Source organism: Hemibagrus wyckioides, linkage group LG07 (assembly GCF_019097595.1).
Source record: "Hemibagrus wyckioides isolate EC202008001 linkage group LG07, SWU_Hwy_1.0, whole genome shotgun sequence".
Lineage (NCBI taxonomy): Eukaryota > Metazoa > Chordata > Actinopteri > Siluriformes > Bagridae > Hemibagrus > Hemibagrus wyckioides.
The window spans coordinates 8,624,477-8,652,197 of NC_080716.1; the positions used below are offsets into that span (position 1 = coordinate 8,624,477).

A 27,721-nucleotide genomic window follows, 5' to 3' on the forward strand; every position below is an offset into this window, starting at 1 on the left:
TAAAAATAGACTTTTTTGTTGTTGTTACTGCTAATAAAATAAAAAATAAAAAACTGTTAAATTTCACTCAGCTCAATAATGGCTTTCATTTCCTCTGGAGTTACTGCACAGCTCTTTATATCTACTGCTCATAGATCACTTCTTAAACAGTGAATTCCTAAAGATTAATAAGTAAAAACGATCATTTTAATAAGAACAGCTTAACTAAAACTGTGAAAATTGTGGTATTCACAGTGAATCTCCTTTATGATAATCCATCCGAGTGTCCCACACATTCATCTCATCAACCTCAGGATCAGACTTTACTGTCCAAGTACTGTCTTACTGTCTTTCTGAAACAACACACACACACACACACACACACATTATAATACTTCTTCTTCTTAATACTCTATTCAATAAACTTTCCATGAGGAGTGATTATTTCTGCACATGCACTTTTATAGCAGCTTTATATAATACAAGGTCCTCTGAAGGTATTCTGAATTGTTCATTTCAACATCTCTTTTCTGTTGTTTTATCAAGCAGCTTGGAACTGCAACAATAGTAAATCAAGAATGAAGCAGAAGTAAAGAATGTCACTTTTTATTTCTTTGTGGTTATTGGTCAGATGGATACTGTTGAAATGTGTCTAACAGACAGTTATACAGGGATAAATCTGCATTATGCAGTCTGTAGGCCTAAGACAAGATAAAGAGTACATAATTGTCTATGGAAAGAGAACAAGCTATTCAGGTGGTAAAAGAAAATACTGGTTCATTACCCAAAAGAAAATAAGAACATGAATGAATTAAATAACATGGAATAATGTTTTTTAACATGAATAAAATTTTACAAAATATTACATTTATTAAAAAGGATAGGTTAATAATAATGATATAATATCCATCTCATATAACACTTTTTCCAGGATTACATGTCACAAACATTGCCTCTTTATGATCTGAGTAAGAGTTTCTCCCACATAATACACAAGTGATTGTTGCTCCCTGGTTTTATTTATTGATGAAGACTCTATGCCAAGATTACAGAGTATTACACAGATTTTAAATTATTACACAGTAGAGGTGTATCTAAAGGGCAGGCCAGGAAGTCGGGGTGTCCGGCAACGAGGGTGCAGCTCCGGTATCAACTAAATCTAGAGAGAGAGAGAGAGAGAAAGAGAGAGGGGAAGAGAGAAATAGAGCATTTAACTTACATGGCTGTAGTGAAGACAGGAGAGGATGGGAACAGAAAGAGACTTCCTATGACACTGACTTGTGTTTACCACTGACTCAAAAATCATGAGCAGTACACTGACCCTTTCTCTGGTCAGCATGATACCTCATGTAGAAAAGGTGGGGAACAGCTTGGCACTAAGCAGAGGGAGGGTTGAAGGCCTTATCCTATTATTTACATTACTATGAATACCAATTAATGATAATTACCTCATGTTTTTTATTTATACCACACCCCAGTAACTGTATAGTGTATTGTAAGACCTTCATCTTGTTTTATCACTTCAATGTGGAGCTCCATTCTTTTCTGCCATTGTGTTCATGCTTGTGTTTTTAGATTAAATAATATATTGTATAATACATAAATACATTATATAATATAAAATGCTATTTTTTACATTTTAGTGAACCATTTAAAAGAAATTCTTTAAAAAGGATCTGTATATAAGTGAAAAATTCATTTTGTGTTGCTTTTTAAAGGAAAAATATACAGACATACTGATGACTAAAAATACTCAGAATGAGACTGAAATAGGAACAAATATAAAAATTTATTAAAATAAAGCATATAAGCACTATACAGATATAAGTTTATTTACAATCAAATCTACTTATCTATTTATGAACTATAGGGTATTTATGGGAATGGGAGAGTGGGACAGGAATAGAGGGATAGATTAATAAGGGATGATTATTAAGGGATAAGGGATCTTAAGATAGGGTTAAGCCCTTCTTCAGTCCTGGGGTTCACTGTACAACCTGTAGGAAAAAAAAGAGATTTTAAAAATATCACATTAATCTAAAATAGAAATAAAATTAATTCATACTCACGTATGGAGAGCCTGAGCAATGTAGGAAAAAGAAGTGAGAGAAAAGAAGAAATATGAAATGAAACAGAGGAAGAAAAGATGAAGAGGGCAAAGGGAAAGACATTGCTCAGAGCTTCTCCAAAATGTTCATCATCTGCTGGATGTTCTGCTGGACGAGAATCTGAACTATGGAGGCTAAGGCTGCTGGGTTGCTGTAGAGCTCCAGAGGCTGAGTGAACAGTACTTCAAAAAGCTGTGTAAGGTGATCCTATTGACAAATGACACACAGATTCAACATAGTGTCACTGAGTTTAAGGTACAATCCTGAGAATTTGTGTATCGTGGCATCAGAAGATATTGGAACACTTACAATAAGCACTTTGAAGTACAGCTCTGCTGCAGGCTCCCACACGTCTATATCCCACATGCTGATGAGCTGAAGCAGGCGCTCCAAGAATCCTCCCTTAAACTTTAGAAAAGAAAGACAACAGACTTCATTAATGCCATGTTTTATCAGGATTAAAAAATAAGGGAAATCAAAATGAGGTAAAATAGACCATGTTCTGAAACTTAAATCTCCTGATGAGACACTTACTAGCTGAGGTGTTGAGCCATTTTTAAAGAAGCCGAAGAGAATCAGCTCATAAAAAATATCCAGCAAGTTGTAGTGGTAGACCTGCACAGAGGAGTAAAGGTACAAAAAGAAATTAGCTTCACATATTGACGTTCAGTTTTCTATATTATCAAAATCTTTTCTGTTTAAACATCTGTCATTTCACACAGGCGTTTATTAGCTTACATCGGGCCCGGAGAGCTCTGCTTTAATCGAATCCTGATATGAAGGCGTCCTCAGGAATCGAATCAGGGCCTCGTATGCCAACTGCACACCAACTACATCCTGTTCAAACAAACAAGAAAATCTCTGTAACTCACTTTGGCTATGACTGAGTAACTGAAAGGATTTTCATCACAAAAATCAAACAGTCTTTCATCATTCTAAAGTCACCTGGTTGTTAGCTGCTGCCAGTCGCATGACAATCCTTTTTCCCACCACGAACAAGAAGTCCTGGATGTGGATGCTGGCAAGCAAAGTCTGAATATAAGACAGCACACAATATACGTTAAAGCAGAGTGGACTTTATCTGCGCAATAACAGCAGCTGAAGAAAGGTTTTACTCACAGCGAACGCCTCACGGACAGCGGGCACCTTCAGGCCGATGTCAGTCACCCCTCTTTCTAAGAGATGGCAGCTAAGGAAGAAGAGATGTAAATGCTTAGTGTGTGTTAAACATACAATACACTATTACATCAATAAACAGTGAATAGGATCGTACCAAATAAAGGGCACCTCCATCTCCACCTCCTCCTCATTCTCCTGCAAGCCGAATTAAATCATTAAAACTCACACAGTAAATTTTACAGCATCCGAATCAGGGGAATAGCAACATATGTAGATACACATCAGATCTGAAGCTCGGAATTACCTCAGAGTCGTTCTGGTCATACTCCCAGGTGGAGGTGTACAGCTGCCCATCTCCAGCCACATACAGGTAATCGCAGGTTACCGTTTTAACGGTTTTGTGCTGAATAAAAAAATATATTGTTACTGCAGACAAATAAAAGTACATCTGACAAAATTCCAAAAGTTACTAACTACAATATACACTTCATGACAGTGCAATAAATTTACCGTGTTATAATGTGGCACGATGAACGATGTCTCCACTCGGTTACAGGAGATGAACTCTGTAACCCTCCCAGATTCAGACTTAAAAGAACAATTTAAAGTGAACACAATTAGTCACTGCAATTAGCAAAAGTTTCCTAATGCCACAACGAATAATCCCTTACCTGTATGCCAGAGAAACAATCCTCTATGGTGGTGTGATAAGGGAATCCCTGCAAATGACAAATAGATGGAACTCAAGATCTATTTCACAAACGTGAGCATCTAATAATCATCAAGGTCAATTCTCTTCCTCAGAATAATCAAGTTTGTGATTACCAGGTGAGTCAAGCAGTGTGTCGTGGTGGTTTTAAACCAACACAGACGACTCTGTGGGCCCCTTATCATCCCCAAGAAGTAGGACTTTATGTCCACTGACTGGAAATAGAGAAACAAAACTAGACATCAGAACTTGTAAAGAAGGGTGTTTGTGTGTTTGTATCTCAGTTGCTGCACTGTAGAATACCTTAAACTGGGAGATGGAGGGGTCTGAAGAGAGGAACTGTATGTTTCGGTGGGCGCTGATCAGCTCACCAGCATCGAGTGGCTGTGTAAAGAAAAGCAGGAAGATCGTGAATGCTTCTGATCATAGCAGCTTCATACTAATATTCTATAGCTTTCCTTAAAGCTCTGGTTACCAGAAAAACAGGTGAAGAGTCTTGGTCTTCTTCAGTAGGCAGCAGCTGAACAGTTGGCTCAACAACCTTAAAACACACAAACAAAATTAGTCACCGCAATTACCATAATTTTACAATGCCACAATGAATAGTCCCTTACCTGAATGCCAGTGAATCTACCCTCATAGCTGGTATAATAAGGGAATCCCTGCAAATGACAATTAGATGAAGTTCAAGAACCACATTTCAACAAAATGCTAAAAACCATGTCAATTTAAAAATGTCCATTCCCTTCACCAGAGTAATAAAGACTGTGATTACCTCGAGAGTCAAGCAGCATGTCTCTGCAGTGTCAAAGCAGTAGAGCCGACTCTCTGGACCCCTTATCATTCCAGCTATGTCTCTTCTAATGTCCACTGGCTAGAAATAGAGAAACAAAAGTAAACATTAGAACTTGTAAAGAAGGGTGTTTGTGTGTTTGTATCTCAGCTGCAGCACTGTAGAATACCCCAGACTGGGAGAGGGAGGAGTCTGCAGACACGCACTGGACATCGCGGCAGGCGTTGTTCGGCTCATCAGCATCGAGCGGCTGTGAAATGGAGAGCATGAAGATCATAAGTGCTTCTTATCAAATCAGATTCATACTAACATTCTTTACAGTAAACACAACCTTGTAAAATCTATTGATTGGTTTTAGTAAATAAATGAATGATTTGTTTACCAGAATGACAGCTGAAGGTTCGTCCTGAGGTTCGGGGGGCAGCAGCTGCAGGTTTGGCTCAACGACCTTAACGTGCACACACACACACACACACACTTAGACAAAAGTGACCTACAGGTTTCAAATGAAGTTAAATATTACTATTTATCAGACACATACCTGGAGGACAGAGGGAGTACCTACTGATTCCCCCAGCACATCCACAGGCTCTGTAACAAAATCACTTTTATGGGACTCAGAATTCTGACTCTTCAATTACACAACATCAAACTTTCCTATTAATGCTTAATAACCTGTCAAGTTTGATAATTAGTTAACTTGTGAAGAAACAGACAAATTGTAGCAGTCAGATTGTGTAAATTCACTGTACATGTGAACTGATTAAACTCTCTAAAACCTCCTGCCCCTATCCGCCACCCAAATCTATACAAATATTATACTGTGTAATTATTAAAACTGAGTTCATCAAGCTAACTAGCTTCATACTCACTATGATATTGTGTAAATAAAATGATTAGTGAAGTTCTCTAGGTAGATAACATACACCTGTAACCAAGCCCTTTAGGAGAGCTGATTAATCAGTAGTCTAAACATGATTTAGTGTAAAACCAGTAGTCAGGGTTGTTAAAAGTCACTTTTTAATGGGGATGAATATTATATTGTAGAAATAAATGAAATTCTCGTTGTTCAAGCTCATCAACTCGGTTCAGGATTTTAGTGTCTTTAAACCAACAGCCAAGTTCGCTAGCAGCTTAACTAACATTAGGCTAAACATTATATTTATATTATATTTACCAATTAATTGCGTAATAATTACAACAAATAGACAGGTTCTCTAGAGCTTGAGAATATGATAAGTTGTAGATATGATTAGTCCAACTATTACAGTGTCATTTAAATCGCTAAAAATCGGCTAAAGTCTGTTAGCGCGCTAGCTGGAGAATCACAAGGCTAAGCATGATTTAGTGTAAAACCAGTAGCCAGGGCTGTTAAAAGTGACCTACTAACAGGGTAAATTATTCATTGTAGAAATAAAATACATTCTTGAACCAAGTTTAAGGACTTTATTGTGTAATTTAAACCAGTAGCCAAGTTCGCTAGCACGATAACTAGCATGAGGCTAATTGTTAGCAGTAGATGAGGTCGCTTGTTAGCTACATAACATTAGACTGTAACACTGTACCTTCTACTGGATTCATTGTAAAATCAGTGAGACAATAAAGTCACGAGGTAGGATAAAGCTCCTCCTACCTTGAGGAAGCTCAGTGTGGTCAGGAGGAGCTCTTTCTGTCCGGAGGCTGCGGTAAATGAAGTATCCCGCACCGGCAGACAGAGTGACCAGACCCGCAGCACAGGCGATCTCACCCAGAGTCCAGTTCTTCAGTCCCTGAAGAAATCCTCGGATAGACATGGTGTGTTCAGAAGTCCTTCGTTGAAAGTCGCTGATTGTAGAGTTGACTTGTAGAGTTGTAGATCTGTAGAGTTGTGGTGATGGAGACGATGTTTATCTGTTGCCACGCAGAAACTCAATGCAGGTTTTGACTTGAAACTACTCGATGAACGCGTCATCACCATGGAGACAGTTTAAATACAAATAAACAACTCTACAGCAGCGATGACGCAGATGACGTCAAAGATGAAGAGATGCGACCCCACGTGCGGATTGGGGTCACGGAGATGATGATGATGATGATGATGTTTGTTATTATTATTATTATTATTATTATTATTATTATTATTATTATTATTGTTAGTCTTGTTATCGTCACTATTTATCATTATTATTATTAGTGTGATTGCGTCAGCTAGAGTGAGTGAAGAGGTTTGTTTTTTTTAATTCGTATCGTCTTTAAACTGACATTTAAGCAGAGCGCACACGCTGGTTCGTTTAGACTTCATATTTTAACTTTAGTTTGTGTTTATTATTCGATAATTTTTTGCAATAGCTTTATAGATAATAGATAATTTTTGAAATAACTTTTGGAGTATTATAATCATGTGCTGTGAGTAACCTTAATTTTTAGGAGGATTTGGAACATTATACCGCCCCAGGTAAGAGCTGTTTTTTGTTTAAATCCATGCCTCGATGTGTATCATGTATTGATAAGTGTTATAAATAAACAAAAAAATTATACATCATAGTGTACTGGTATTATTCATCATAGTGTACTGGTATTATTCATCATAGTGTACTGGTATTATTCATCATAGTGTACTGGTATTATTCATCTCAGTATATTACATCTGAAATATCTCACCTAAACTCTTTACCCACTGCTTAAATTTTACTGCCATATATGTAGACTGTTAATGTATATTTTTTTCATCATGTTTTAGTCATACTGGCGCAAGCTGGTGCTGTTTCCATCGAGCCCAGCACTTTTATCAAGCATGGTCCCCACACCGAACCCACATTCGGACCCTGGACATGGACCCTGGAGCCTCAGCAACCAGCACTCCCCAGCCCAGCAGTACTCCACCCTACGTGATGGTCCATCAACCAAGCCGTGTTCCTCCAACAGCATTTCAACCACCTGTGCCATGTCAACCACGTGCATACATTAAGTGAAGGCTGACACTTGCAGAAAGTGTGGTCGTTCTAGGACATCAGCAACTGGACATAGCCAGGACAAGGCCAGAATTTATTGTCCAGTGACAGAGACGAAACAGCAGTTGCTCAAAAAAATAAAGAAAATATAGATTATGTTGCATATAGTGCTTGTATTCTTACAAAGTATTTTATTGTATTTTATATTTCAACATTTGATGTTTAAATAGTATTTTTCTGTTTTGTTTATAGTTTAATATATTGCTATTTTATAATTTGTCACTTGTATTTATTATTAGGGTACATGTATTAAATAATGTATTATTTGAATTGTATTTGCTCATTATTCAACTGCTGCTATACGTACTGTATTATCTCTTTGCACTGTCTTTTGTCTTGCACTGTTAGCACCAAGTTGCACACGATGTACTTTATGAAGCTAGGACAGCTTACTTTCCGTCCTTAGCTCTGTGTTTTGTAATTATGTTATGTTGTTTATGTAGCACCAGGGTCCTGGAGGAACGTGGTCTCATTTCACTGTGTACTGCATCAGCTATATGTGGTCAAAAGGACAATAAAAGATTCTTGACCTGACTTGAATGTATTCTTTGTTTTATCATTATAAGTTTATTTAGGTGTGTGCTTCAACATATATATTTAATAATATAAATATTGGTAGTTTTTTGTTCATAGATTTCTATACTTTGTTAGTATTTTATAATAATTTATCACTTATGTATATTGTTATGGTGTGTGTCTTGTGCTGTATTCTTATCTATGTAAAATAAAAAAAGACAATATTTCTAACAGTACGTACTGAGCCATATTTTACAGATAATTAAATAATCAAAGTCAACTAACTACACAGGAGTTAGAACTTGACTCATTTTGACAGCAGGAAGGTTTCTGTAGACTAACAGTTGCCATTTCTAAATTGAATTAAATTATATTAATTAATTTAATCCTTCTCTGAAGTGGGATTCGGTCGGTCTGGGTCGGTGTGGATGGGAGGGGGACTTATTTTTAGCACATATTTTTAAAAAAATTACAAAACAGGTGCATATGAATCACACGTGGCACTCTGTCTCTCCTTTGCTTTCTTCCTTTCTTTCTCTTCTTCTCTTTTTTCTCTTTTCTTCTCTTTTTTCTTCCTTCCCCTCCTTTTCCTTTCTTCCCCACCCGAAACAGACTATGGTTCCCCAGCTTTGGCACAGCTGGTAGCGCGGAGAGAAGGGTCCAACATCGACAAGCACATTTATAGGCCCCAGTAAATCTGGCCTAGTGCCCCTGAAACCGCTGCACTACGTGGCTCGTAACAGACAAAATCGCCAGGGGTCCTGTTTGCCAGGTCGCTGCCCAAAGATGACCCTGCGCCTGCCCTTCGATAGCTCAGCTGGTAGAGCGGAGGACTGTAGGTGCTTATAAATGGACATCCTTAGGTCGCTGGTTCAAATCCGGCTCGAAGGACAGCTTTTACTAGCCGCCGGGAAGTTTCAGTGAACCCACTTCTTGCAGCTGCTAGCTCTAGCCGGACACGAAAAACAGTTCGCTTCCCTGGCCGGGAATCGAACCCGGGCCGCGGCGGTGAGAGCGCCGAATCCTAGCCACTAGACCACCAGGGAGACACAAACAGATGTGTGGGCCTCGTGCAGCTGTGCGCAGCACCCAGGATTGGCCTCTAGTGGCAATTTACGGCAATTCCGGATGAGTTACACCTGAGGAAACAGCAGTTTAAACAATTCGCTTTAAGATCAACAGAATGTCTGCACAGACTGTCTCAAAAGACTTAAAAGAGGTCCCACCTCTCAGCTGCAGGGTCACCAGTTTGCAGTCTGTCCGGAGTCCCCGTGCGTGTACACTCGGTGTTCTCCGGTTTCCTCTCACCTGCAAAAGACACGCCAGTAGGTGGATAGGCTGAAACAAATCGCTATTAGGTATGAGCGAGGGCGTGAATGTGTTTGCGCAGTGCCCTGTGATGAGCTGGCGAGCCATGTGGGGTGTACTGCTAACCGATCAGGTCTAGACGAGAACAGGTATTTCTGTCCTACGGAAAAGCTTTGACATGCAGCGATGCACACAAACGTTCACATCTGCCCGTTTTGGCCCATCGCTTTTGAGGCACCTGGTGGACAGGGTGAAACCCTGTGCATTAGATAGATAGATAGATAGATAGATAGATAGATAGATAGATAGATAGATAGATAGATAGATAGATAGATAGATAGATAGATTCAACTTCATTGTCATTGCAGAGTGCAGGTACATAGCAATGAAATGCTGTTTAGCATCTACCAGAAGTGCAAATAATAGAAATTCTGCCAATGAACAAGTGCAGATAAATATGTAAATATGTACATCGATAAATAAGGCTATGTCAGAGTGTGCATAGAGAAGTATGTGCAAGTAGTATTTACAGTAGATAATGTGACAGGTGTAATTATAATTGTGCTAAAAATGTGTACATTATGTACAATGTTTGTACAACAGTAACAGATAATATACATATATTATATAGTATGTATAAATATAGTATATGTAAATTCATATAAATAGATAGTCAAATAGATAATACTAGGTGTAATCTATGAAATGGACAATATGTACATTAATTATATTACACACTGAGAAAAACTTATATTATAACAGAATGTACAACAGAATGTTTAACAGAGAAAAATATTATATTAACAGAATGTACAGAGTGGAGCAGAACTGTAAAGTGGTAAGTGTAGAAAGACATGAGTGTCCTAGCGGTGTAGTGTAGAGTTCAGTAGTTTTATGGTTGAAGGAAAAAAACTGGCCCTAAACCTACTGGTTCTGGTGAGGATGGACCTGTATCTCCTCCTGGATGGAAGGTTGAACAGTTTGTGACTCGGGTGGGAGGAGTCTTTGATTATTTTGTGTGCTCTGCGCAGACATCTACTGTGGTGAAGAGACCCAATGGCAGGTAGTTGGGTGCCGATGATGCGTTGGGCGGTTTTCACAACCCTTTGCAATGATTTCTTTTCACACATCGTGGAGCTGCCATGCCACACTGTGATGGAGCTCGTCAAGATGCTCTCAATGATGCAGCGGTAAAAGTTGGTCAGGATCTTGGGGGATAGGTGAACTTTCTTCAGTCTCCTTAGGAAGTAAAGACGCTGTTGCGCCTTCCGAACCAGAGTTGAGGTGTTCAGATGCCAGGACAGATCCTCAGAGATGTGGACATCCAAAAACTTAAAGCTGGAGACACGCTCTACTTCAGACCCGTTGATGTAAATAGGGGAGTGTCTGCTGCTGTTAGATTTCCGGAAGGTCTGGAGAAAGTGCAGGCCATTCCATTTGAAGTACCCCAGCCTCCAGCAGCTGTTCCCTAATGATGCGACCTCGATGAGCCGGAGGATTGTCGTCCATGATGAAGAAATTAGGCCTGTGTTGTTCATGCAGGGGCACAATAACTGGATTAATGATGTTATTCAGGTAGTATTGGCTTGTCACTGTACCATTCACAAGATGTAGGGCAGTTCTGTATTGAGTAGACACACCTGCCCAGACTGTAACACCACCACAACAGTGGCTGATGCATAGCGCTCTCCTTGACGTCTCCAACATCGTTGGCAGCCATCATTTCTGCTCAACGTGAATTGACTTTCATCAGAGAACAGCACTGAGGTCCACTGGTCCCTTGTCCAGCGTAAAAGCTCCCTGGCCCGACGCCTGTGCCTGGTGGTGTGGTCAGGTACCCTTTGCAGGTCGTCTAGCACACAGAACACATTGATGTAAACGGTTTCAAATGTTCTGACATGACACCTGGGTGCCTCTCACCTCCCTTAAATGTGCCTGGAGTTGAGTGGCATTCATCGCATTCATCATGAAGCGGTCATCAATGCGGGATGTGGCCAAAGGACGTCCACTTCTATGCCTTTCTGTGACTCTTCCAGTCTCTCTGTATCTCTTTCGCAACCTGCTGATGACACTCTGTGACACTCTAAGCTCAGTGGCCACTTCCCTCTGAGAACATCTTGTCTGAAGCCTTGCAATGGTGAGGTACTGTTGATCAATTGTTAGGTATGGTCTTGGTCTCATGATGTCAAAATGTGAACAGCATGATGAAGAGGACTGTTTAAATACCAATTCTAATTGAACCAGAAAATGTATTGGTCGATTCATGGATCAAACACCAGTTGTGAATTTTGCCGTTAAGCACCTTGTTAGAAAACAGCAAGTTATGCAAAAAGTACTGAAACACTGAACAGTTGGACATGTGCATTCAAAAGTGTAGAGAAGGTCAAATTAAGTTCACCTGTAAAGGTTATAGTGCATTTTAGGTGCATCCTGAAATTTCACCCGAAAGCCGAATATCCTTAACTTTTTTTTTAATTTATATTAATAAATCTATACTTAATAATATAAATATTGGTAGTTTTTCATTTATAGATTTCTATACTTTGTTAGTATTTTATAATAATTTATCACTTATGTATATTGTTATGGTGTGTGTCTTGGGCTGTATTATTCTTATCTTTGTAAAAAAAATAAAAAAAGACAATATTTCTAACAGTAGGTCGTACTTAGAAGCCATATTTTGCAGATAATTAAATAATCGAAGTCAACTAACTACACAGGACTTAGAACTTGACTCATTTTGACAGCAGGACTGTTTCTGTAGACTAACAGTTGCCATTTCTAAACAGAATGCAATATTTAATCCTTGTCTGAGGTGGGATTCGAGCCGGGACAGTGTGGATGGGAGGGGGACTTGAATTTTTTCTGATTTGTTTGTAAAAAAGCACATTTTTAAATAAAAATTTACAAAACAGGCGCACATAAATCACACGTGGTATTCTGTCTCTCTTTTGTTTTCTTCCTTTCTTTTTTTCTTCTTTTTTTTTTCTCTTTTTCTCTCTTTCCCCTTCTTCCCCATTTTTTTCCTTTCTTCCCCACCCGAAACAGACTATTGTTCCCCAGCTTTTCTAAAAGAGCTTCTGGTAAAAGTCTGCTTTTCTTCAAAGCATTAAACAATACATGAGTAATAATTAGAGCTTAGAAACATTAGGCAATTACAAAGACTTTAAAACATTTGCATTGCTTAAATATGAAAGTTTACTATGCAAAGGTTTTTGTACCTTTTGTTCTTGGAAAAGTAACTGTCTTTTTCGCCTCTTCTCCTTCAGTAACTCTTTCTCCCTGATAAACAAAGTATAATTACTACACAATATAAAAAATGTATAAATATAAATACTTCCTGTATGGGGCATGTTATACACAATGCTCTCATGTAAATCAGTTCATCCTCTAACTGTATGAAACTCTGACACAGAAATGTTTACCTATTATGGACATAAACAACAGAACAGGGCTGACTTTAGCATTAAAAAAAGAAATCTGTAAGAAGCTTGTAATTTCTCAGACACTCATGATCCCCATGTTTCTCTCAGATATGTATGACAAGCAGACTCTGGAGGCTAGTTTAATGTTAATTATATTAATGTCTTTATGAAATGAACAAAAATGAACCTGGCATACAACCGATTAGATTTTCTTCATTTTCAGCCCAAAAACTCAACTCTCTCAGTAACTAGTGAGAGCATATTAACAGCAGTAATCACACAGTGACACCTAGTGGTCAATCCAGGAAGCATTTTCCATTGCGATAATAATATTTAGTTCAGGATACCACAAAACCGACATGGACAATGTTCATAAGATAAATGCTTGAAGGTGCTGCAGACAGAAGCTGAAAAATAAAATAAAATAATTAAATTGTGTATCATGTAACTTTCCAGAAGAAGTTTGTAAAAGCAATCACTCACACCGATACAGCTCTTTAACTGTAAACTAAACTGCACACGATCCCTCTGAACATCAACTACTCAAAGAAATAAGTAACTAAACAAAATAAAAAAAAAGTTTAAAAAAAAATACAAATTCATCCTTTATTAATAAAAAAGTATTATTAATAATCAAAAATGTCAATAGCGGTAGTGTTTAAGACATTGTATATTATTTCCTAATTATGTAATAAATATTAATAATAATGAAGTTTATCTGTGTCAATTAATTTAGTCAAAACTTTATATCAGATTTTAATTGTGAATCATGATTTTGTTTCTGGCCCACGAGATCTGTTGATATTAAATTAATGAGGAATTGATATGAAACATTATATCTGTGTCAATGAATACAATCTAAACATTACACCACATGTAAAATGCAAATTCTTTTCAGAAGTAGATGAGGCTGAAAACTTGGTTCAGGCTGAAGCTGAGTCCGAAGCTGTAGAACCAGAGAACAGCACATCTGCTGTGGAAAGCACCAGCTGTGAAAAGGAGAAGAAGAAATGGACCAAAAAGGGACACGAGGCAGAAGAAAGAAGAAAGTCCGGGTCATCAAAGCAGGTATTAATATCATGTCATGATGTCGGTAATGTACCTGGTGATCTGCTGATATTAAATTAATGAGGAATTGAAGTGCAACATTTTATCTGTGTCAATGAATACAATCTAAACATTACATCATATTGAAAAAGCTAATCAAGATTTTTTTTTAGAAGTGGATGAGGCTGAAAACATGGTTCAGGAAGAAGCTGAGGCTGAAGCTGTAGAAAGCAAGCCAGGCGATGCTCAACCAGAGAGCAGAAAATAAAGAAATTACCTGTCAACCAGGAAACAGCTTTTATATTAAACATTTGAAGATAAATTCTTAAAAATAGACTTTTTTTTTGTTGTTACTGCTAATAAAATAAAAAATAAAAAACTGTTAAATTTCACTCAGCTCAATAATGGCTTTCATTTCCTCTGGAGTCACTGCACAGCTCTTTATATCTACTGCTCATAGATCACTTCTTAAGCAGTGAATTCCTAAAGATCATTTTAATAAGAACAGCTTAACTAAAACTGTGAAAATTGTAGTATTCACAGTGAATCTCCTTTATGATAATCCATCCAAGTGTCCCACACATTCATCTCATCAACCTCAGGATCAGACTTTACTGTCTAAGTACGATGGTTTGTGTTGAATTTTGTGAAACAACACACAGACACACACACACACACACACACACACACATTATAATACTTCTTCTTCTTAATACTCTATTCAATAAACTTTCCACAAGGAGTGATTATTTCTGCACATGCACTGAGTCGTCTAACAGGAAGGTGGTCAGTTTTAACCTTTTGAAGGCAGCTCGACCAAACAGCGTGTTCAGGGCAACCTCTCAATGGAACAGTCACTAATCCCCATGTGAAAAAAAACACTGCACTACTCTTCCAGTCGTGAAAAAGCTAGGCAGGGTCTTTACCACCGTAGACCATTCACAGACTTCCAACTGAACTAAAAATGGAAGAAAAATTTCATAGGGCACCAACAATATGTATATAGCTCGTGTATGTTGGAGTAAAATGTTTCTTTAGGATCATGGTGTAACAAATAATTTCTTGTTGAAAACGTGGCATTCGAAATCAACTTCTCTTTTTTTAACAGGAGCTGACATTTTTAGGGGTAGCTGACCAGCAATAATGTGCCAGCATCACCTGTTGCTGTTCAGACACGCATGCACGTCCATAGGTAAATAATAAAACGCCAGGCTTTTCAAAATAAAAGCAAAACAGTTGTATTGCGTGCACAGCATAAATACTTGTTCATTTATGTTTAATGTCTTCTTCCCATAGTGCATCCTGGTGCCATGTGTTCCCCAGGTAAGCGACTCACACGCACCCAGGCATCCATGTGATGTAAAAGAAAACGTGATTCATCAGACCAGGCCACCTTCTTCCATTGCTCCGCGGTTCAGTTCTGATTCTCACATGCCCATTGTTAGCGCTCTTGGCGGTGAACAAACTGTGATGCACTGTGTATCCTGACACCTTTCTATCAGAACCAGCATTAACTTCTTCAGAAATTTGAGCAACAAATTATATTTCAATTTTCACTCCTGAAAAATCAATACTTTCAAATCCTCAGTACTTCTTTCATCCCTGATCTTTTCCTCCAGTTCACCTTTTAGACTGCAATATTCTGCCACAGAAGAGAGCATCATGTTTTGTGCTGCATCACATGTGCACATCTGGTCCACAGTGTCAGTGTAAAATGCCATTATTTGTTTCTGTAATAGCCTGGATTAGCATATTTATTTTTACATTCAGATGAAGAATGTTCAGATTGATGGCCACTGTCACCTGCAGTGAACTATGATGTGTCCGGCGTGTGCTGGGTTAACACGCTTGACTTTCTTAAGAAACTTGAGCATACCGATAGGCGAGAGTGGAACACCAAAATAAAGCCAGCTGGTGAAGTGGAGATGTGTGACCAACCTCACGGACCTGCAGCCTTCTGGAGATTGCTAGGATCACGTACATCAAGACATGTGCACATCATTTCTATGTAAAAACTACATATATGAAACTCCTCACACATCACCATGAGCCAATGTATATACCTTAGAAACATTGCCAAGCTTAGGAACAATTTATATGTATCTGATGCAGAAAAGCTAGTTCATCCATTCCTGACCTCCAGACTGGACTATTGTCATGCATTACTAGGTGGTTGTCCTGCATTCTCAATAAACAAGCTACAGTTAGTCCAGAATGCAGCTGCCAGAGTTACCAGATCAAGAAAATATGGTCATATAACCCCAGTATTACCATCCCTGCACTGGCTACCTGTTAAGTTTAGATTTGATTACAAACTAACACTACTTGTGCTACTACTTTACTTTACTACTACTAAATAGTTTAGCTCCCACGTATCTAGCCAGTCTTCTGACACGCTACAATCCACCGCGCTCTTTAAGATCACAAAACTCTGGACTTCTGGTAGTTTCCAGAATATCAAAGTCTACAAAAGGGGGTAGAGCGTTTTTAAACTTTCCCATAAACACACTCCTAAACCTTGTGGACAGCCTTCCCAGAAGAGTTGAAGCTGTTATAGCTGCAAAGGGTGGACCGATGTCATATTGAACCCTATGGATTAGGAATGGGATGTCACTTAAGTTCATATGCGAGTCAAGGCAGGTGAGCGAATACTTTTGGCAATATAGTGTACCTTAGAAACATTGCCAAGCTTAGGAACAATTTATATGTATCTGATGCAGAAAAGCTAGTTCATCCATTCCTGACCTCCAGACTGGACTATTGTCCAGAATGCAGCTGCCAGAGTTCTTACCAGATCAAGAAAATATGATCCCTGCACTGGCTACCTATTAAGTTTAGATTTGAATACAAACTAGCACTACTTACGTACAAAGCTCTAAATAGTTTAGCTCCCACGTATCTAGCCAGTCTTCTGACAAGCTACAATCCACCGTGCTCTTTAAGAACACAAAACTCTGGACTTCTGGTAGTTTCCAGAATATCAAAGTCTACAAAAGGGGGTAGAGCGTTTTTAAACTTTGGAATAGCCTTCCTGACAGTGTTCAGGGCTCAGACACCGTCTCCCAGTTTAAAAGTAGATTAAAGACATATCTCCTTAGCCTGGCATACACATAATACATCCCATAACCTTGTGCTCCAGTACATCTGATTAAATGCACATTATCATCTAGTGCTGCTAATATCATGAACAGCAGCTATGCTAATTCCTTTTCACCTGTTCCTTTTTTTATTCCCATCCTGAGGCATCTGGAGATTGTGCCAGCTTCAGTAGACAGAGGCCAATCCTTCAAGGATCCTGAGGCACCCAGAGATGGACCAGCTTCAGCTGGGTTCTGCTTGGTGAGGATTTGTGTATATCAAAGCAATGCTGCTAGCCCAATGTGGACTTAGAGGACGACAACAACCTCCTAATTAATACACACACTAACATTCTACATATGCTGGATCTGCATCACACTGTAGACTGTACATAACTGCAGAAATGACATTGTTCATAATCACACTCTTCGGTGTTTAGAATAATTTATAATCACACTCTCTGGTGTCACCCAAATGAGGATGGGTTCCCTTTTGAGTCTGGTTCCTCTCAAGGTTTCTTGCGTAAACCAATTTTTCCTTGCTACTGTCGCCATAGGCTTGTTCACTAGGGATGATTTTGTCTAACATCTATGTTTTTTGTTCCGATGTTCTGTAAAGCTGCTTTGAGACACTGTTCATTGTTAAAAGTGCTATACAAATATAATTGAATTGAATTGAATATATGTGCAATTCTGCATTCTTTATTCTTCTGTTCATTTGTTTATTTCAGACTTACATATTGCACACAGAAATTCTGGATAGTGCAGTCGATCAGCACCGTTACATCCTCCAAGGACACATCTGTACAGCCAGCAGCCCTGCTCTGGCCAGTACTGACAGCATTATTCCTAAAAGCACATGCAGATTCAAAACCATTTAACCCTTTCGAGTATTTCCAGAGCAAACTGTGTGCTATATTTATGTATTTTACCTCTTTTCTCTCCCGTATGTTAGTCAGCATGACTATGGTGGCAGATTTGCGTTCTCAAACCATTCTCCAGAAATCAGCCACTGTCTCCGGTTTCGGACCTGCAAACAGACCTTTTTAAAGTTTTCCTAAAGAAAGTCGTGATGGTCAGTAAATTCACTCTGACATGCACTCTTCTGATCTGTATGCTGTGTAATGTGTGGGTGACTGCTTCTGTGTAATAATCTTGAAAACTGATGAAACCCTCAGATGAAAGGTCACTTACACTAACTACAAGCTGGTGTTAATTGTAGAACCGCACAACACTAACTTGGTTTCACAAAACAACCCTTTACTCCTTTTTATCATCATACTGGCATTCCTTCCATTTGACTTATCAAACATTTTTAATTAATATAAACAAATGAATTAATTTCCCCCCACAAATCTGATCCAGAATTAGTCAGAATACTGTTGGCTTTCAATGTGTAAAGTATCATGACTCTGTGTTTAGCTGCTGCTGACCAGTGCACTGAGAAGTGGGCGGTGTTTGAGCCCCTGCTGGGCAAATAAACCACACTTATCCACAGTAACACTGGTACAGAGATAAAACATTCAAAACATCTCAAACGTTTTTGATAGTAAAACACTGTACAACTGCTACAATAAAATTATAACATTTAAACCCAAGAATTAAGTAAATAAAATATAAATGAATAAAACTACACATTATTAAAGTCCTGAATGTCACCTTTCATATGACCATCCATTAACTACCACTGTGGAGTGTAACACAACAAAATGATTCAACACTGAACCCCCAAAACAGACAGAGTATTTTTCCTCTTGTAAGCTGTGTTGAAGCATGCCATTTCTTTCTAGGGTGAGCATACATAGTGAGGAATGATTTAGTGGCTTTACAGCTGGAACCAGAAATTTACATACACTGTATAAAAAGACACATAACCACTTTTTCTCACCTTCTGACATTAAATCAGACTAAACTTTTCACATTTTATGTCAGTTAGGATTTCTAAAATTAATTCTATTTGCTAAATATCAGAATAATGAGTGAGAGAATTTTTTAGATATTTTTTATTACTTCCTTCAAAGTCAGAGGTTTACATACATTTCCTTAGTATTTGGTAGCATTACCTTTAAACTGTATGACATGGGTCAAACGTTTTGGGCATCCTTCCACAAGCTTCTCACAATAGTTTAGTGGAATTTTGGCCAATTCCTCCTGACAGTACTGCCTTTTCAGCTCTCCCTACAAATTTTCTATTGGATAGAGATCAGGGCTTTGTGATGGCCACTCCAAAACAGTTATACTTCAGCCATTTTGTAATTAATTTGGCAGTATTCTTAGGGTCATTGTTCATTTGGAAGACCCATTTGCACCCAAGCTTTAACTTCCTGGCTGATGGCTTGAGATGTTGCTTCAATATTTCTACATAATGTTCTTTCCTCATAATGTCATCTATTTTGTGAAGTGCACCAGTCCCTCCTGCAGCAAAACACCCCCACACCATGATGCTGCCACTCTCGTACTTCACAGCTGGGATGGTGTTCTCAGGTTTGCAAGCTTCCCCCTTTTCCTCCAAATGTAACGATGATCACTATGGCCAAACAGTTCAAATTTAGTTTCATCAGACCACAGGACATGTCTCCAAAAATTAATGTCTCTGTCCCTGTGTACATTCGCAAAGTGTAATCTGGCTTTTTTTATGTTCCTTTTGGAGTAATGGCTTCTTCCTTGTGGAGTGGCCTTTCAGCCCATGTCAGTACAGGACTCGTTTCACTGTGGATAATGACACTCTCTTTCCAGCTACAGCCAGCATCTTCACTAGTTGTTTTGCTTTTGTTCTGGGGTTGATGCACACATTTCGCTCCAAAGCACGTTCTTCTCTGTGACACAGAACCCGTCTCCTTCCTGAGCAGTAGGATGGCTGGACATTCCTATGGTGTTTATACTTGTGTATAATTGTTTGAACAGATGAACATAGCACCTTCAGGCATCTGGAAATTGTATGCAAGATGAACCAGGCTTGTGGAGGTCCACAATTCTCCAGATATCTTTGCTGATTTTCTTTTGATTATTCCACGATGTCACACAAGGAAGCAGAGTGTTTATAATACATCCACAGGTGTACCTCCAATTGACTCAAATGATGTCAATTAACCCATCAGAAGCTTCCAAAGCCATGATATCATCATCTGGGCTTTCCCAACAGGAAAGTCTGATTTAATGTCAGATAGTGAGAAAAAAAAGGTTATGTGTCTTTTTATACAGTGTATAAAACCTTACACTGACTCTGTGGTAGCATCTGGCTTTTTTTTTTTTTTCTGCTGGGGCAGTGGCATCTCTGCTGCACACAGGAAGAGAGTGGATAAAATCGTAAAGATAAAGATCTGTCCTTCGATGCAATCTCAATCCAGTGGAAGAAAGGAGGATGATAGCCAAGCTATCATGTATGTTGGAGAACGACTCTCACCTCATGCATGAGACTCTGGGCAGCTCCAGAAGTGGCAGACTACTTCACCCCAAGTGTGTGAGAGAGCAGTACCGTAGGTCTTACCTCCCTGCTGCTGTGAGACTGTACAACCAGCACTGCTACCAGCAGACCCTTCCACAACCTGGACAACACATCATTGGGATTTCTACTATATAAGATTACATTTCATTATTATTATTACTAATTCAATTCAATTCATTTTATTTGTATAGTGTTTTTAACAATGGGCGTTGTCTCAAAGCAGCTTTAAAGAAGTAGAGAAACAGAGAAAGAAAAAATATATATATTTATAAGTTTAAACTTACTATTTTATCTCTATTTTATCCCTAATGAGCAAGCCTGTGGCTATGGTGCCAAGGAAAAACTACGTGTGATGATATGAGGAAGAAACCTTGAGAGGAACCGGGCTCAGAACGGATCTCATCCTCATTTGGGTGAAACTGGAAAGTAAATAATGTAACTGTAACTGATTAATGTCCTTTCTACAACAACAAACAAGAGCTCATGGGGAACTATTAGGTTAGTGTAGTAACTGAGCCCATTATAGACATTAATTCCTTGCTGTCGCAAGCTGACAGATCTAACGGCACATCCGTGACAGTGTGAAAGTCCCCAAGTGGCTCTGTCCACAGCTGTCTCCTAGTCACAGGCTGTCCACACAGATCCATTCACAGCATCAGTGAGCACCACCAAGCACTGAGACTCCGACCAGGGGTAGAGCCAGTGATCACACTGTAAACTCAGAACACTGGGAGCTCTGGAGTGGGACATAGAGCTCGATGGAGAAAGACAGAGGGAGAGAGAAATATATTAGGTATGCTTGTGATCGTGTGATGTTTAAAGACAATGTAGATTAAGTGTAAAGTGCAGGCAGGGACTCCGGCAAGACTAGCCAAGACAGCATAACTAAAAGGGAGAGCCAGAAGTTGACAGACATGAAGGCTTCCTGGGAAATAAAGCATCCAACCACTTCACAGTCAGCAAACCTGAGCGACTTGTGAGGGTGGTAAGATGACAGCATCCAAACATCCCAGTACACCAAACACTCTATGACCATGAATCTTCCAGATCTGCTCCTTTACCTAAGAAAAACTATACATTGAAAGCTTCACTAAACAAATGTGTCTTTAGCCTAGACTTAAACATTGAGACTGTGTCTGAATCCCGAACACTATTTGTTAGGCTGTTCCATAACTGTGGGGCTTGAGGTATTACCAAATAAACAGCAACCTTGGATCGGAGTAGGTGTGGCAGATCATAAACAACCAAAAGATCACTCAGGTACTTTTACTAGTCCATATTATTATTATTATTATTATTATTATTATTATTATTATTATCTTCTGTATATTTAAATTTTATATTTATATATTTATCTGTTTGTCTTTTTAAATCTATAATATCAGTTACAATTTATAAAAGTCACTTTGTCTTGATATTATCCTTTTCTTTAGCTGCTATACCTTTACCGCTGCAACTATGCAAATTTCCTCGCTGTGGGCCGAATAAAGAATGAGAAATGGAGAAAAAGGATTGTTGAATTTTTTAGTGACGCATTTATGAGTACTGTGTTCACATTTACAAAGCTCTTCACACAGTTAGAGCAACAACAGTCTATGTGGACTAAATTGTATATCACCTTTCATTGTTTTGACACAAAGCATTAAATAACCTCAACTTTCAGCTTCATCTATTCTTTTCTCGTTCAAACTCACCCTTTAACAAAACTATGTGTATCTACAGATCTACATTTACATTCTGTTTTCAAAACTAATCAATATCATTAAAAACAAGCAGATTATTTGTCTAATGAAATATATTTATTTAAAGTTGTAAACATTTAAACATAGAAACCAATAGATTAAAAAATAAATAAACTAATAAAGAAGTAAAGTTTATTATTAAGTAAGTGAATTGTTAAAGGATTAAGTATATATTAATATATAAGTGTAATTAAAGTAAATTAGTGCATTAAAGTGTGTGTTAACAATAAGAACACCATAATAGTCATTTTTATTACAGTCATTAATAACGATAACAACAACCAATAATAATAATAATAATAATAATAATAATAATAATAATAATCGACATAATCATCATCATCTCCGTGACCCCAATCCGCACGTGGGGTCGCAGCTCTTCATCTTTGACGTCATCTGCGTCATCGCTGCTGTAGAGTTGTTTATTTGTATTTAAACTGTCTCCATGGTGATGATGCGTTCATCGAGTAGTTTCAAGTCAAAACCTGCATTGAGTTTCTGCGTGGCAACAGATAAACATCGTCTCCATCACCACAACTCTACAGATCTACAACTCTACAAGTCAACTCTTCAATCAGCGACTTTCAACGAAGGACTTCTGACCACACCATGTCTATCCGAGGATTTCTTCAGGGACTGAAGAACTGGACTCTGGGTGAGATCGCCTGTGCTGCGGGTCTGGTCACTCTGTCTGCCGGTGCGGGATACTTCATTTACCGCAGCCTCCGGACAGAAAGAGCTCCTCCTGACCACACTGAGCTTCCTCAAGGTAGGAGGAGCTTTATCCTACCTCGTGACTTTAATGTCTCACTGATTTTACAATGAATCCAGTAGAAGGTACAGTGTTACAGTCTAATGTTATGTAGCTAACAAGCGACCTCATCTACTGCTAACAATTAGCCTCATGCTAGTTATCGTGCTAGCGAACTTGGCTACTGGTTTAAATTACACAATAAAGTCCTTAAGCTTGGTTCAAGAATGTATTTTATTTCTACAATGAATAATTTACCCTGTTAGTAGGTCACTTTTAACAGCCCTGGCTACTGGTTTTACACTAAATCATGCTTAGCCTTGTGATTCTCCAGCTAGCGCGCTAACAGACTTTAGCCGATTTTTAGCGATTTAAATGACACTGTAATAGTTGGACTAATCATATCTACAACTTATCATATTCTCAAGCTCTAGGGAACCTGTCTATTTGTTGTAATTATTACACAATTAATTGGTAAATATAATATAAATAAAATGTTTAGCCTAATGTTAGTTAAGCTGCTAGCGAACTTGGCTGTTGGTTTAAAGACACTAAAATCCTGAACCGAGTTGATGAGCTTGAACAACGAGAATTTCATTTATTTCTACAATATAATATTCATCCCCATTAAAAAGTGACTTTTAACAACCCTGACTACTGGTTTTACACTAAATCATGTTTAGACTACTGATTAATCAGCTCTCCTAAAGGGCTTGGTTACAGGTGTATGTTATCTACCTAGAGAACTTCACTAATCATTTTATTTACACAATATCATAGTGAGTATGAAGCTAGTTAGCTTGATGAACTCAGTTTTAATAATTACACAGTATAATATTTGTATAGATTTGGGTGGTGGATAGGGGCAGGAGGTTTTAGAGAGTTTAATCAGTTCACATGTACAGTGAATTTACACAATCTGACTGCTACAATTTGTCTGTTTCTTCACAAGTTAACTAATTATCAAACTTGACAGGTTATTAAGCATTAATAGGAAAGTTTGATGTTGTGTAATTGAAGAGTCAGAATTCTGAGTCCCATAAAAGTGATTTTATTACAGAGCCTGTGGATGTGCTGGGGGAATCAGTAGGTACTCCCTCTGTCCTCCAGGTATGTGTCTGATAAATAGTAATATTTAACTTCATTTGAAACCTGTAGGTCACTTTTGTCTAAGTGTGTGTGTGTGTGTGTGTGTGCACGTTAAGGTCGTTGAGCCAATCCTGCAGCTGCTGCCCCCCGAACCTCAGGACGAACCTTCAGCTGTCATTCTGGTAAACAAATCATTCATTTATTTACTAAAACCAATCAATAGATTTTACAAGGTTGTGTTTACTGTTAAGAATGTTAGTATGAATCTGATTTGATAAGAAGCACTTATGATCTTCATGCTCTCCATTTCACAGCCGCTCGATGCTGATGAGCCGAACAACGCCTGCCGCGATGTCCAGTGCGTGTCTGCAGACTCCTCCCTCTCCCAGTCTGGGGTATTCTACAGTGCTGCAGCTGAGATACAAACACACAAACACCCTTCTTTACAAGTTCTAATGTTTACTTTTGTTTCTCTATTTCTAGCCAGTGGACATTAGAAGAGACATAGCTGGAATGATAAGGGGTCCAGAGAGTCGGCTCTACTGCTTTGACACTGCAGAGACATGCTGCTTGACTCTCGAGGTAATCACAGTCTTTATTACTCTGGTGAAGGGAATGGACATTTTTAAATTGACATGGTTTTTAGCATTTTGTTGAAATGTGGGTCTTGAATTTCATCTAATTGTCATTTGCAGGGATTCCCTTATTATACCAGCTATGAGGGTAGATTCACTGGCATTCAGGTAAGGGACTATTCATTGTGGCATTGTAAAATTATGGTAATTGCGTTGACTAATTTTGTTTGTGTGTTTTAAGGTTGTTGAGCCAACTGTTCAGCTGCTGCCTACTGAAGAAGACCAAGACTATTCACCTGTTTTTCTGGTAACCAGAGCTTTAAGGAAAGCTATAGAATATTAGTATGAAGCTGCTATGATCAGAAGCATTCACGATCTTCCTGCTTTTCTTTACACAGCCACTCGATGCTGGTGAGCTGATCAGCGCCCACCGAAACATACAGTTCCTCTCTTCAGACCCCTCCATCTCCCAGTTTAAGGTATTCTACAGTGCAGCAACTGAGATACAAACACACAAACACCCTTCTTTACAAGTTCTGATGTCTAGTTTTGTTTCTCTATTTCCAGTCAGTGGACATAAAGTCCTACTTCTTGGGGATGATAAGGGGCCCACAGAGTCGTCTGTGTTGGTTTAAAACCACCACGACACACTGCTTGACTCACCTGGTAATCACAGACTTGATTATTCTGAGGAAGAGAATTGACCTTGATGATTATTAGATGCTCACGTTTGTGAAATAGATCTTGAGTTCCAGCTATTTGTCATTTGCAGGGATTCCCTTATCATACCACCATAGAGGATTGTTTCTCTGGCATACAGGCAAGGGATTATTCGTTGTGGCATTAGGAAACTTTTGCTAATTGCAGTGACTAATTGTGTTCACTTTAAATTGTTCTTTTAAGTCTGAATCTGGGAGGGTTACAGAGTTCATCTCCTGTAACCGAGTGGAGACATCGTTCATCGTGCCACATTATAACACGGTAAATTTATTGCACTGTCATGAAGTGTATATTGTAGTTAGTAACTTTTGGAATTTTGTCAGATGTACTTTTATTTGTCTGCAGTGACAATATATTTTTTTATTCAGCACAAAACCGTTAAAACGGTAACCTGCGATTACCTGTATGTGGCTGGAGATGGGCAGCTGTACACCTCCACCTGGGAGTATGACCAGAACGACTCTGAGGTAATTCCGAGTTTCAGATCTGATGTGTATCTACATATGTTGCTATTCCCCTGGTTCGGATGCTGTAAAATTTACTGTGTGAGTTTTAATGATTTAATGATTCGGATTGCAGGAGAATGAGGAGGAGGTGGAGATGGAGGTGCCCTTTATTTGGTACGATCCTATTCACTGTTTATTGATGTAATAGTGTATTGTATGTTTAACACACACTAAGCATTTACATCTCTTCTTCCTTAGCTGCCATCTCTTAGAAAGAGGGGTGACTGACATCGGCCTGAAGGTGCCCGCTGTCCGTGAGGCGTTCGCTGTGAGCAAAACCTTTCTTCAGCTGCTGTTATTGCGCAGGTAAAGTCCACTCTGCTTTAACGTATATTGTGTACTGTCTTATATTCAGACTTTGCTTGCCAGCATCCACATCCAGGACTTCTTGTTCGTGGTGGGAAAAAGGATTGTCATGCGACTGGCAGCAGCTAACAACCAGGTGACTTTAGAATGATGAAAGACTGTTTGATTTTTGTGATGAACATCCTTTCAGTTACTCAGTCATAGCCAAAGTGAGATACAGAGATTTTCTTGTTTGTTTGAACAGGATGTAGTTGGTGTGCAGTTGGCATACGAGGCCCTGATTCGATTCCTGAGGACGCCTTCATATCAGGATTCGATTAAAGGAGAGCTCTCCGGGCCCGATGTAAGCTAATAAACGCCTGTGTGAAATGACAGATGTTTAAACAGAAAAGTTTTTGATAATATAGAAAACTGAACTTCAATATGTGAGGCTAATTTCTTTTTGTACCTTTACTCCTCTGTGCAGGTCTACCACTACAACTTGCTGGATATTTTTTATGAGCTGATTCTCTTCGGCTTCTTTAAAAATGGCTCAACACCTCAGCTAGTAAGTGTCTCATCAGGAGATTTAAGTTTCAGAACATGGTCTATTTTACCTCATTTTGTTTTCCCTTATTTTTTAATCCTGATAAAACATGGCATTAATGAAGTCTGTTGTCTTTCTTTTCTAAAGTTTAAGGGAGGATTCTTGGAGCGCCTGCTTCAGCTCATCAGCATGTGGGATATAGACGTGTGGGAGCCTGCAGCAGAGCTGTACTTCAAAGTGCTTATTGTAAGTGTTCCAATATCTTCTGATGCCACGATACACAAATTCTCAGGATTGTACCTTAAACTCAGTGACACTATGTTGAATCTGTGTATCATTTGTCAATAGGATCACCTTACACAGCTTTTTGAAGTACTGTTCACTCAGCCTCTGGAGCTCTACAGCAACCCAGCAGCCTTAGCCTCCATAGTTCAGATTCTCGTCCAGCAGAACATCCAGCAGATGATGAACATTTTGGAGAAGCTCTGAGCAATGTCTTTCCCTTTGCCCTCTTCATCTTTTCTTCCTCTGTTTCATTTCATATTTCTTCTTTTCTCTCACTTCTTTTTCCTACATTGCTCAGGCTCTCCATACGTGAGTATGAATTAATTTTATTTCTATTTTAGATTAATGTGATATTTTTAAAATCTCTTTTTTTTCCTACAGGTTGTACAGTGAATCCCAGGACTGAAGAAGGGCTTAACCCTATCTTAAGATCCCTTATCCCTTAATAATCATCCCTTATTAATCTATCCCTCTATTCCTGTCCCACTCTCCCATTCCCATAAATACCCTATAGTTCATAAATAGATAAGTAGATTTGATTGTAAATAAACTTATATCTGTATAGTGCTTATATGCTTTATTTTAATAAATTTTTATATTTGTTCCTATTTCAGTCTCATTCTGAGTATTTTTAGTCATCAGTATGTCTGTATATTTTTCCTTTAAAAAGCAACACAAAATGAATTTTTCACTTATATACAGATC

The 27,721-nt window shown here is 38.6% G+C and overlaps 2 non-coding genes across 2 annotated transcripts; one reads left to right on the forward strand and one right to left on the reverse strand.

The window, feature by feature from the left end:
- Positions 1-9,016: 9,016 nt before the first annotated feature.
- Positions 9,017-9,105, forward strand: trnay-gua (transfer RNA tyrosine (anticodon GUA)). The gene is given in 2 exon segments: positions 9,017-9,053; positions 9,070-9,105. It is a non-coding gene; the product is annotated as a tRNA-Tyr (tRNA).
- Positions 9,106-9,188: 83 nt separating this feature from the next.
- trnae-cuc (transfer RNA glutamic acid (anticodon CUC)) lies at positions 9,189-9,260 on the reverse strand. Its single transcript has one exon. It is a non-coding gene; the product is annotated as a tRNA-Glu (tRNA).
- Between the last annotated feature and the right edge of the window lie 18,461 nt (positions 9,261-27,721).